Raw genomic sequence first — 10,973 nt, 5'->3', positions numbered from 1 at the left:
TAGGCAGTAAAACATCTCTAATATCAAGAACTACATTAGAAAACAGTAACCTTAGCCTATGAATTACACCTTTTTTAGAATGGCAGGGGCTTGAGGCTCCAGCTGCCTGTGGTGAATGAGTGGCAATAATAGCTACATTTAATCAAACTCTAAAACCAAATGATAAATATTAAATGCGTCCTTTAAAAATGTTAATCTTCCTTTTAGGCTTTGTTTTTACATGACATTTTAAATTACCTTCTGACAGATAAATTCTATATGCCCCAGTCACTGAAGCAAGCCAATTTGTTTGGTAGGGGAGGCAGAAATCTGACAGTGACTTTTATTATGTTTTACATTTTAATGCTCACAAACTGCATAGAGCTGAAGAAGCTGTTTCCCAGAGATTTGAGATGTGGTATACAGTGTGCCCTTAACCCCCCAAAGCAAGGTATGTGCACACATACAAGCCATTCTTTATGAACAACATGATTGCTATTTGCCTCTTTCAAATAGAATCCAAACGTGCCGAGCGCAGCAAGAATATTGAGAGCAAAGGATGTTTAATATTCTAGCCCAGCTCACCAAAAGCAGAAAAAAACCTGAAGCACTGAAGTGACAGCATAGTGTTCTGCAGAGCAACATGATGTGTCTGCTTTAAATGGAGAATAATGGATTTAAGTTTAGTGCAGAACTAAAGGGCTCAATTACTATTCATGAATTCTGAAATGTTCTACTTCAGAAACTCTTTTTGCATGAAATGTTCATCAGAAACAATGTATGAAACTACAAGAAAGTAAACCTACTCCCCCCTTCACACAATACAGCTCTTAACTAGACCAGTACACGTACAAAAGAGCATTTCAGTGAAATTCTTGAGTCGGTAATACAAGGCACCTAAAATAAATACAGCAGTAGCTGTTGTATGAAAAGAACCCCTACCAGTGCCATTTGGAACGTGTGGCTTTCCTTGACTAAATGGACTACCATTTGTCATGAGGCTTCCATACTTTGGAGGAGTCGTTGCCATGGGGACAGAAGGTAATCTTTTTTGTTAGCAGAAACATTAATTTGTCACTCTTTAAAGGCATCTCTATAAGAGAGCTGCATCATCTATAATAATTTTACCATTGAAGAAACTCCAGAGATATTTTGTATCATGTCCGGGAAATATTATTCACCATGAAACCAATACTGACACTCATCTTCTGACAGTTATGCATTTCATTTAGACTACACAGTATAATCCTGTAACTCGGAAGTCCCATTAAATGCTATCAGAATTTTGCATGACTGAGGCCTACACACACTTTCTTGGACATAAATGCTATTGGTAACAATTGGATCTGCATCAGTCAGATGTGTTTACAATTGGGATGCCAGCCCTGAGGGTTTGTTGAGACAGCTAAAACAAAGTCAGAAGAAGTTTTAAAAAATAATAATAATAAAGAAACCCATACTATATTTATTCACTGAAAATATTAGCAAATAAGCCAACCAGGGAAAGGCAAGGTACAGAGGAAAAGCTAATTATAATCAGCTCCTCTTAAAGAGACAGCTGTTCACACCAGCTATAGTCATGTGATAAAACTCTACATTTTTCAGCAATTGGCAAATGGCAAATACATGAAGACAAAGAGGTATTGCATTCTATCCCTCATTTCTACATATTGATTGGCTTTGTGTGCTTATCCATACTCCTCACATTGTTTCTGTAACAGTTTAAAAACTACAAATTGATTTTGACATTTCCCCAATTTTCCATGGACCAGAGAACTGGTGAGCTTGAAAGCTCACATTATGGTATGTGTTATTTTGGTTGGTGCTAATAATTAGCACCAACTAAAATAACACATACCATAATGTGAGCCTCTTTAGAGCCTCTTGTGGCGCAGAATGGTAAGCGGCAGAAATGCTGTCTGAAGCTCTGCCCATGAGGTTGGGAGTTGGAGCCCAGCAGCTGGCTCAAGTTTGACTCAGCCTTCCATCCTTCCAAGGTCGGTAAAATGAGTACCCAGCTTGCTGGGGGGAAACGGTAATGACTTGGAAAGGCACTGGCAAGGCCACCCTGTATTGAGTCTGCCATGAAAACGCTAGAGGGCGTCACCCCAAGGGTCAGACATGACTCGGTGCTTGCACAGCTGCTTTACCTTTACCTTAATAAGAATTTACTACATTAATATAGTTCTTTTTTGATGTTGTATGTACCAGTATGGATGTTTACAGGGTTTCCTTCTGATCTCAGCATTTTATTTATTATAATTATATACCGCCCTCCCTTTTGGCTCAGGGAGGAAACAAGATTTGGAATTTTCAGGTTTTAGACTGCCAGAGCAATCCTAGAATCTGGTAATCCACTTAAACTGCTAAATAATTTGTTGGTCAAGATAAACATAAAACTCATCTTCTATGAAAACATGAGAGGAAACCTGTGGCATCTGGAGCCCTGCCCCTTTTGGCTCCTCCCCTTTAGGCCATCTTGCCAGAACCTTCTTTTTCCCCAAAGAAGAGGAATTGCAGTGCAAACGTTTGAGCAAGATGTTTTATTCCATTTCTTCAGCCACAGCAATCACATACACCTCAGCACTCTCCAACTCCTATTCACATCAACCCACCACCGGTGCTTCCCCCTCTCTTCCTTTTATCCTTTCCAGTGACTCCACCCTTCAGTATTAAAATAGCTGAGCCTTCTTCCTGTTCCCACCCCCCACTTCCTCTGGATGTTTCTGTTCCATTTGTTGTGGGTAAGTATGCCTTTCTCTTTTCCCACAGGTTCTAGATGGTGGCCCTTTCCTCCCTGGCACTTTCTTGGGGAAAAATGGGTGGGAGGTTAACTTCCTGTCCTCCCCATACCCCCTTCTATGGGCGGGGGGAGGCTCAGCATCTAACCCCCATTTGTTTTCCCATGCTACCGGTGGATTCAGGTAAGTCTTCCTTGTCTCTTGCTTCTCCCCCTTCTTTCCCTCCTTGCCTGCGAGATGTGGGAGATTTTTTTGATGCCCCCCATTCCCAAACACCCCCCAGTTGCCCATTTCTTTCCCTCATCCCTCCCCAACACACTGTCTGGGTGGGCGAAGGGTGGCAGCTGTGGTGGAGGCATCGGCTTGGGAGGAGGTGGTGGTGGCATCAGCTTCCGTCTTCAGGCAGGGCCGCATGCATGTGTTCCTTGCTTCTGACGCATCCTACACCTCTAGTTCATTGACTGGGGCCATCTCTTTTGGGTTGCCAGAGGCTGGTGGAGTGTTCTGCATTGGTGCCTCAGTCCACTTCCCTTGCTTCATCGGGTTGGTGAGTTTCGGGTCTGCTGCTGCTTTGCCCACGCCTGGACAAAACTTTAGATTGATTTAAGCAGTAAAACATCATTAATAGCAAGAACTGGGTTTGTCCCAATAAAAATGCAATTTAAGAATTATCTGAGGAGCAGATGCAAAGCCATATAAGGTTGGTTTCAGACTAAATTTTCTAATAAGATGAAAAGTGAGGTAAATTTTCCCTTCCTGCTGTAGACCCATGATTTGCCTCTCATGCTGTTACTGTCCAGAGGAATAGTGTTACATAGAAATTAGTAAAAGGGAGTGAGACATTCCAGTGACATGAGTGTCTTCCATGAGGGGAAAATTTAGTCTGAAACTAACTTTAAAAGCTGAAGAACAAAGAACAGTATTGCAGAACAACATGTCACGTTTCCCCATTTTGCTCTAGTGTACTCTTAGAGAAGAAAGGAAGGCAGGATAGGTGACAGAGACAAACTTTATTTCATGACATAAATAAAAGATCAGTTAAAAAGATATTTTCATCTTTCCACCCAAAACTTAGAACATTCATACATATGAAACATACTGAACAAAGTTCTAGCAAAGTGAGCATTGTTTACTCTGAGAGTAGTAGGCTCTCTACTCTGAGAACAGTGGCTTTCAGGAAGAAAATTTTCACATAATCTCTGACCTGATCCTTTCATCTAAAAACAGCAGAGGTTGAACCTAAGACAGTCTGAATGAAATTAGATGCCCTGCTTTTGCACTATGGCTATATTTCAGTATGTGTTTCTTAACAAGGAAAGGTAAAAACAACTGATAGAAAGGTGATTTTTATATACCTGATCAGTGTAATTCACAACTTACTTCTATAACATATAAATTACAATGATTAGATTTGGGGAACAGGGACGGGGCAATTCAATATTGGAAGATATTTATCTTGAATCATAGAATCATAGAATCATAGAGTTGGAAGGGGCCATACAGGCCGTCTAGTCCAACCCCCTGCTCAACGCAGGATCAGCCCTAAGCATCCTAAAGCATCCAAGAAAAGTGTGTATCCAACCTTTGCTTGAAGACTGCCAGTGAGGGGGAGCTCACCACCTCCTTAGGCAGCCTATTCCACTGCTGAACTACTCTGACTTTTTTCCTGATATCTAGCCTATAGCGTTGTACTTGTAGTTTAAACCCATTACTACGTGTCCTCTCCTCTGCAGCCAACGGAAACAGCATCCTGCCCTCCTCCAAGTGACAACCTTTCAAATACTTAAAGAGGGCTATCATGTCCCCTCTCAACCTCCTTTTCTCCAGGCTGAACAATCCCAAGTCCCTCAACCTATCTTCATATGGCTTGGTCCCTTGGCCCCAGATCATCTTCGTCGCTCTCCTCTGTACCCTTTCAATTTTATCTACGTCCTTCTTGAAGTGAGGCCTCCAGAACTGCACACAGTACTCCAGGTGTGGTCTGACCAGTGCTGTATACAATGGGACTATGACATCTCGTGATTTTGATGTGATGCCCCTGTTGATACAGCCCAAATTGAGAATGTATTAAATTGAGAATGTATCTGTGCTGCAGCATTTAACAGCTCAAACTTGTACAAAACTGGTTGGTTGAGTTTCTCCATCTTTCTATCCAAATTCCAGTTGAATTATGAAAGAACATTATGAACAGGAGGTAATCCCATCTTGCAATCACTACTCCTGAGCCTTGCTAGTGATTTTACATTTTTACTGTTTTATCAATATCCCAAAAAAGCAAAAAGACACACAGACCTACTCTGATCAAGCAAAATATAAGACTCCTTGTGTAAAACGAATGGGGAGGATATAAATTGAAGGACAGAGCATGTCAGTTCAAAATACACCGTAGTACCAAACAGGAAAGAGATATGAGCTCTACTTCTAAAACACAGCATCACATTATGCAACTGAAGCATGGTTTACACATGGAGAATTAATAAAGTGCTGGATTTATTGTTAACCTGCTATATTCTGTCTGCAGTCTCCCCCCTCCCCCCCCAGTTATTGTAAATGAAATACCATAAAACCCATAATCCTGCTGAAATCCTAAATCCACAGTCTGTCTCTATAGCAGTTATAGCGGTATTAAGGGTGGACAAAATGGTGGTTGTGATACAGAAGTCAAATGGATGGAAAAGTCCCTCAACCATGGCTTTCATTCATCTTGTTCAGCCATAAAGTATCACAGGGATTATCTATTTGAACAGTGTACATTTTTTCTAGGGTTCCATCTTTCACTGTAGTTTATCAACATTATTTTTTAGGGTAAGGCTTTACAGAAATGTCTATTGCAGAAGTACATATTATAAAAGCACTGAAATGGGTATAAGAGAGGTTCTTGCATTTTTAACCCCTTATAACTGCTAAAATGGGAAGCACATGTATACAAGATGAGAAAATAAAAGCTCAGAACCCTTTCCCATTTGACTCTTCTTTCATATGAATATAGACAAATCCTTTTTCAGGATATACCTCTTCCCAGGGAAACATTAGGTAGTTATCTATCTTCTCCCTACAGGGCAAGTTACAATTGAGGGTGTAAACATCAGAGGGTTTTAAAAAACCCAAAACTCATTGACCTAAAAGCTGCCATCTTAAGACTGATTCCACCCACAGAGCCAACATTTTATAAATGCTTTTCTGAGGGTCTTGATGGGAAAAAAGTAGTTCTCAGAAATTGAAAGGCTTCCTTTCCCTAGTTTTATTCAAGTTTGGTCAACATTTTTTTTAAATTCATTAAAAAAAACAAAACATGCCCATCACTTTGTATTCAGCTGACTTAGATTTATGCAGAAGGCTTTCATATTCAAATTCATATCCTAGTATTAATTAATTTAATAAAGTTATGTGAACTATATACAGCATACTAAATATGTAACAGGATCAACAGTTATCCCATGACAAATAGGTAAATGAAGAAATAAAAGTCTGACTAGCTCTATCTAGTACAGATAATCTGGTTGGTGTGTCCTCACTGATGGTCCCAGTTCCTGTCTGAGTGAGTGGCACAGGAGTATCTGGTCTGTCTGGGAAGTATTTTATTTCATTTAGGCTAAGTATAGATATGCTTAATTGGTCCTTGTGGCTTCAAGCCATTCTCGGAGTGAAGTTGAACTAAGCCTTCTTAATTTGTTGCTGGGAGTTTTTTGGTGGGTTCTTTGGCTTTCAGTCTGTGATTTAAGAACTGGGGAGTAGCTCAGCAAAGGCTGGACAGAGGCTGGCATTTTGTTCATTTTTTTTCTTTCACAGATTGTGCTCTCTGCACTTTCAGCTGTAACAGCGGTCCCTACCCCCCGGGCTGGGGACCGGTACCAGTCTGTGGATCAGTTGGTATTGGGCTGTGGCTCCTCCTCGTCTTTCTCCCTGGCTGCTGCCTCGAGGGCGCCTTGCCACTCTGCCTCCGGCCCACCTTTGGTGCTCTCCAGCAGCCGCCATGGCTGGGGCTCCCCCTCGGCATGGCACTGTGCAGCTGCTGCTGGCAGCACCTTCCAGCGGACGGCGGGAAGTCAGAGGCACCAGTGGGAAAGCAAGTGGATCAGGGGCTCAGGTGGTGGTAGTGACATCTCTCAGCAAAAGACTACCTCCCCGGTAAAATTGTCAAGTGTTGGCTGGTCCCCGGTGATAAAAAGGTTGGGGACCACTGAGCTAGAACACTGGTTCTGCTTTCCTTGAATTCTTTTCTTTTTAACTTAATTCAATTTTAAGTTTTAGTTTATTTTAGCTATGAGCTTTAGCCATTTAAGATAGCTTTGTTACCCCCCCCCCCTTATGGGGGGAAAGAGGAACTTTACTTATAAATCAAGCTCATGCAGGGAATAGTTTAATCTTTTATTGTCTTAAAGTTTGTAAGAAAGGAATGAAGAGCACAGACAATTATTCTTAATGATGATAGTATTACTTTTTGTTTGTCTCCCTTTCTATTATAAATGAGAACTTACAAGAATTTAAACAAATATTGATATCTGAATTAAATGAGGAAGACCATTTAATGATACTTTAGCCCCAGCCTTGAAACAAAGTAAGATTCTCAGATACTTGGAAGTCTCCCTGCCTGTGATCACCCACACAAACAGATATGCATGCCTTGAGGAAGACGATCCTTCCATAGAGGAAACTAATCAGATCTCCTCACGGGCTGTGGAAGAAGTACAGATAATCTACTGTCTACATAAGGGAGTGGCTATGGTTTAATGACAGAGCATACACTTGGTATGTGGAAGGTCCCAGATATAATCCATGGCATCTCCACTTAAAAGATATGATAGTAGGTGATCTGAAAGACCTCTGCCTGAGACCCTAGACAGCTAGTATACTGTTCATGTTCTACTGCAATTACCATATAGCATTGTTAGCCACCATGGAATAATTATAATCTGAATCTGCTGGTAAATTGTACAACTTCAAGAACACCTGTACCTGTACAATGAATATATTGTTCCAAAAGGCAGGACAGATTTTGAGCAATAATCCAACTGATCAACTGTAATAAGAAAGAAGACTATAATTTAGTTAAGAAAATATGATTGCTCAATCAGATAGCAATATGGAAGGCTAAAAATGAAAGAAATGTAGAATAAATTATAGGGAGTATGCAGGTAATGATTGTTAGTCTAGAGTGTTGTAGACAGGTAAAATATGTTTAAAATGATTATTCATACTTAGCAATTGTGTGTGTGAGAGAGAAATCCATTGCATAAACAATATTAATTTGATTGCAAATTGTATGGCTATTGGTATCAAATATTCACATATCAGCACATTAATGAAGTCATGCTAGAATGACGAGAGAAAGGAATTCAGCTGTTTTACTCTTAAAATAATGGAAAGATTAGAGTAAGTCTTCCCTTTCCTATAATATGCTAGAATTTATTTTAATAGAGACTTTGTAGGCAAGGTGGTGAGGTTTATTCTCCACAGCAAAGGCTTATTTTAAAAGGGGGCTCCCAAGAAAATCATGGAGAAGTAACTGGTATCCTCATTTGGATGGACTCAGAATCACAGAGCAGGAGAAATGAGCTGGATGCACTTTCTCCTTACAACTGGCAATATAAAAATGTTTTCTAGTTTACTGTACTGTAAAATATTATTTGAATTCTCATCTTCAAAATTCTAAATCAAGGAATATTACTGTTTATTTTAAATAATGTTTGTTTGAGTTACGTTATTTCGTTAATATCAACATTCTCCAGAATATATATGTCCCAAGAACAAGTCAATAAAAAAGAAAATGCATACTTGACAAATCAATTTCTGGTCCATCTTTCTAAAAGGTGTAACATAATACTTGAATCCTAGTATCAGTCTCTTAATTATATGTTCACCTCTTCATTTGACTCAGCTTTGTGGATTTTGTAGCTGATGCTTTATTGTGGGAGAAATAAATTCAGAAGAGAGCACAGGGTTTAATCAGTTCCAGAACAAGTGCCAAGGCTTGCACAGGTGTCTTGAAGATCTTTTCAGAGGAAATAGAGGAAGCATGCTGGCAACAGGCAAGAGATTTAGAGATGGACAAAGACAGAGAACATAACACAAAGAGCTACTGGATTGGGCAGCAACTCAGAAGGCAACTTTTATCAACTGTATCATTGATTTCACATGTAACCTTGATGCTCGTGCAATCTCCCATTTACCCATTATTTTTCTCCCATCATCTTTCAATGGATAAATGAGGAAGTGCCTAGGAGGCACTAGCATCCCTACATCTGAAATTTCTTTGAAGTAAAATTAAATGGGTGTCCATCACCACTAATGGTGCCTGTAGCAAAGTCAGAAGCCTTCAACAAAGTCAGGAAATTTGTTGGCACTACAATAGCCCACTTAACTATCTCATACCTTGGGCAGCCACCATTGATTTGTTTAGATATCCCAGAATTGGACCCTGGGCAGCAGCTAGCTGCAGCCTCATCACTTCCTTCCTGGACCTGACAGCTTTCGGTGTTGGCTGCTGATGTCAGAGCCAAAAATGGCAGATAAGAGTTAGCCTGAGAGGCCTTTGAGCTAGATGGTGAATATGGAGGCAACTATCAGATTATTGCCTGGGCAGTTCATGGAAGCATTGTAGTCAGGAATAATAATTGTAAATAATAATAATAATAATAATAATAATAATAATAATAATAATAATAATAATAATAATAATAATAATTTGTTGTTGTTATGTGCAAAGTCGGTTCCGACCCATCGCGACCCCATGGACAATGATTCTCCAGGCCTTCCTGTCCTCTACCATTCCCCGGAGTCCATTTAAGTTTGAACCTACTGCTTCAGTGACTCCATCCAGCCACCTCATTCCCTGTCGTCCCCTTCTTCTTTTGTCCTCGATCGCTCCCAGCATTAGGCTCTTCTCCAGGGAGTCCTTCCTTCTCATGAGGTGGCCAAAGTATTTGAGTTTCATCTTCAGGATCTGGCCTTTTAAAGAGCAGTCAGCGTTGATCTCCTCTAGGACTGACTGGTTTGTTCACCTTGCAGTCCAAGGGACTCGCAAGAGTCTTCTCCAGCACCAGAGTTCAAAAGCCTCAATTCTTTGATGCTCGGCCTTCCTTATGGTCCAACTTTCGCAGCCATACATTGCAACTGGGAAGACCATAGCCTTGACTAAATGCACTTTTGTTGGCAGGGTGATGTCTCTGCTTTTTAGGATGCTGTCTAGATTTGCCATAGCTTTCCTCCCCAGGAGCAAGCGTCTTTTAATTTCTTTGCTGCAGTCCCCATCTGCAGTGATCTTGGAGCCCAGGAAAATAAAATCTGTCACTATTTCCATTTCTTCCCCATCTATTTGCCAGGAATTGAGAGGGCCGGATGCCATGATCTTTGTTTTCTTGATGTTGAGTTTCAAGCCAACCTTTGCACTCTCCTCCTTCACCCGCATCAACAGGCTCTTTAGTTCCTCTTCACTTTCTGCCATTAGAGTGGTATCATCTGCATTAAGAGCCTCTTGTGGCGCAGAGTGGTAAGGCAGCCGTCTAAAAGCTTTGCCCATGAGGCTGGGAGTTCAATCCCAGCAGCTGGTTCAAGGTTGACTCAGCCTTCCATCCTTCCGAGGTCGGTAAAATGAGTACCCAGCTTGCTGGGGGGTAAACGGTAATGACTGGGGAAGGCACTGGCAAACCACCCTGTACTGAGTCTGCCATGAAAACGCTAGAGGGCATCACCCCAAGGGTCAGACATGACTCGGTGCTTGCACAGGGGATACCTTTACCTTTTATAATAATAATAATAGTATTTATAACCTGCCCTTCCCTGAAGGCTCGGGGTAGGTAACAACATGGTTAATAAACAATTAATTATTATGATCTGACATACATAATGTGTAAATATATTCATTAAACTAATAAATTCTGGTAAAGAATTGATTAGTTCTAAAGCCATCTCTTTCCTTCAGTGAGAGACGAAATGTATACATCAGTGATGTTTTGAGTAGGGAGGCCAGAATTCTAGTATAGCTTTCTGCCTCAACCATAGCCCTGTGGAACTGTCCTAGGTCCTGCAGGGCCCTGATCACATCAGGTAGTAAAGCATTCTACCAGATCCGGTCCAGGGCCAAAAAAGTCCTGGTCCTGGTTGAGGCAAATTTAACATCTTTGGGATCAGGGATTTTAAGCAAGTTTTGCTCATTCAATTTTAATCTTCTTTAGGGGACGTAGGGGAGGAGGCAGTCCCACAGATATGAATATCCCAAACTATTTAGGGATTTAGGTTCAAACCCTTGAACCT

General features: G+C 40.8%; 1 long non-coding RNA gene across 2 annotated transcripts in view; it reads right to left on the bottom strand.

The window, feature by feature from the left end:
• Window positions 1-1,601: 1,601 nt before the first annotated feature.
• LOC143840678 (uncharacterized) overlaps window positions 1,602-10,973 on the bottom strand; it is a 67,902-nt gene continuing 58,530 nt past the window's right edge. For both annotated transcript variants that reach the window (XR_013232307.1, XR_013232308.1), the window contains exon 3: window positions 1,602-3,311. This is a non-coding gene — a long non-coding RNA (uncharacterized LOC143840678). The remainder of the gene's footprint in view (window positions 3,312-10,973) is intronic.

This window comes from Paroedura picta, chromosome 6, assembly GCF_049243985.1.
Source record: "Paroedura picta isolate Pp20150507F chromosome 6, Ppicta_v3.0, whole genome shotgun sequence".
NCBI lineage: Eukaryota > Metazoa > Chordata > Lepidosauria > Squamata > Gekkonidae > Paroedura > Paroedura picta.
This window is presented reverse-complemented; position numbering and strand designations above follow the sequence as displayed.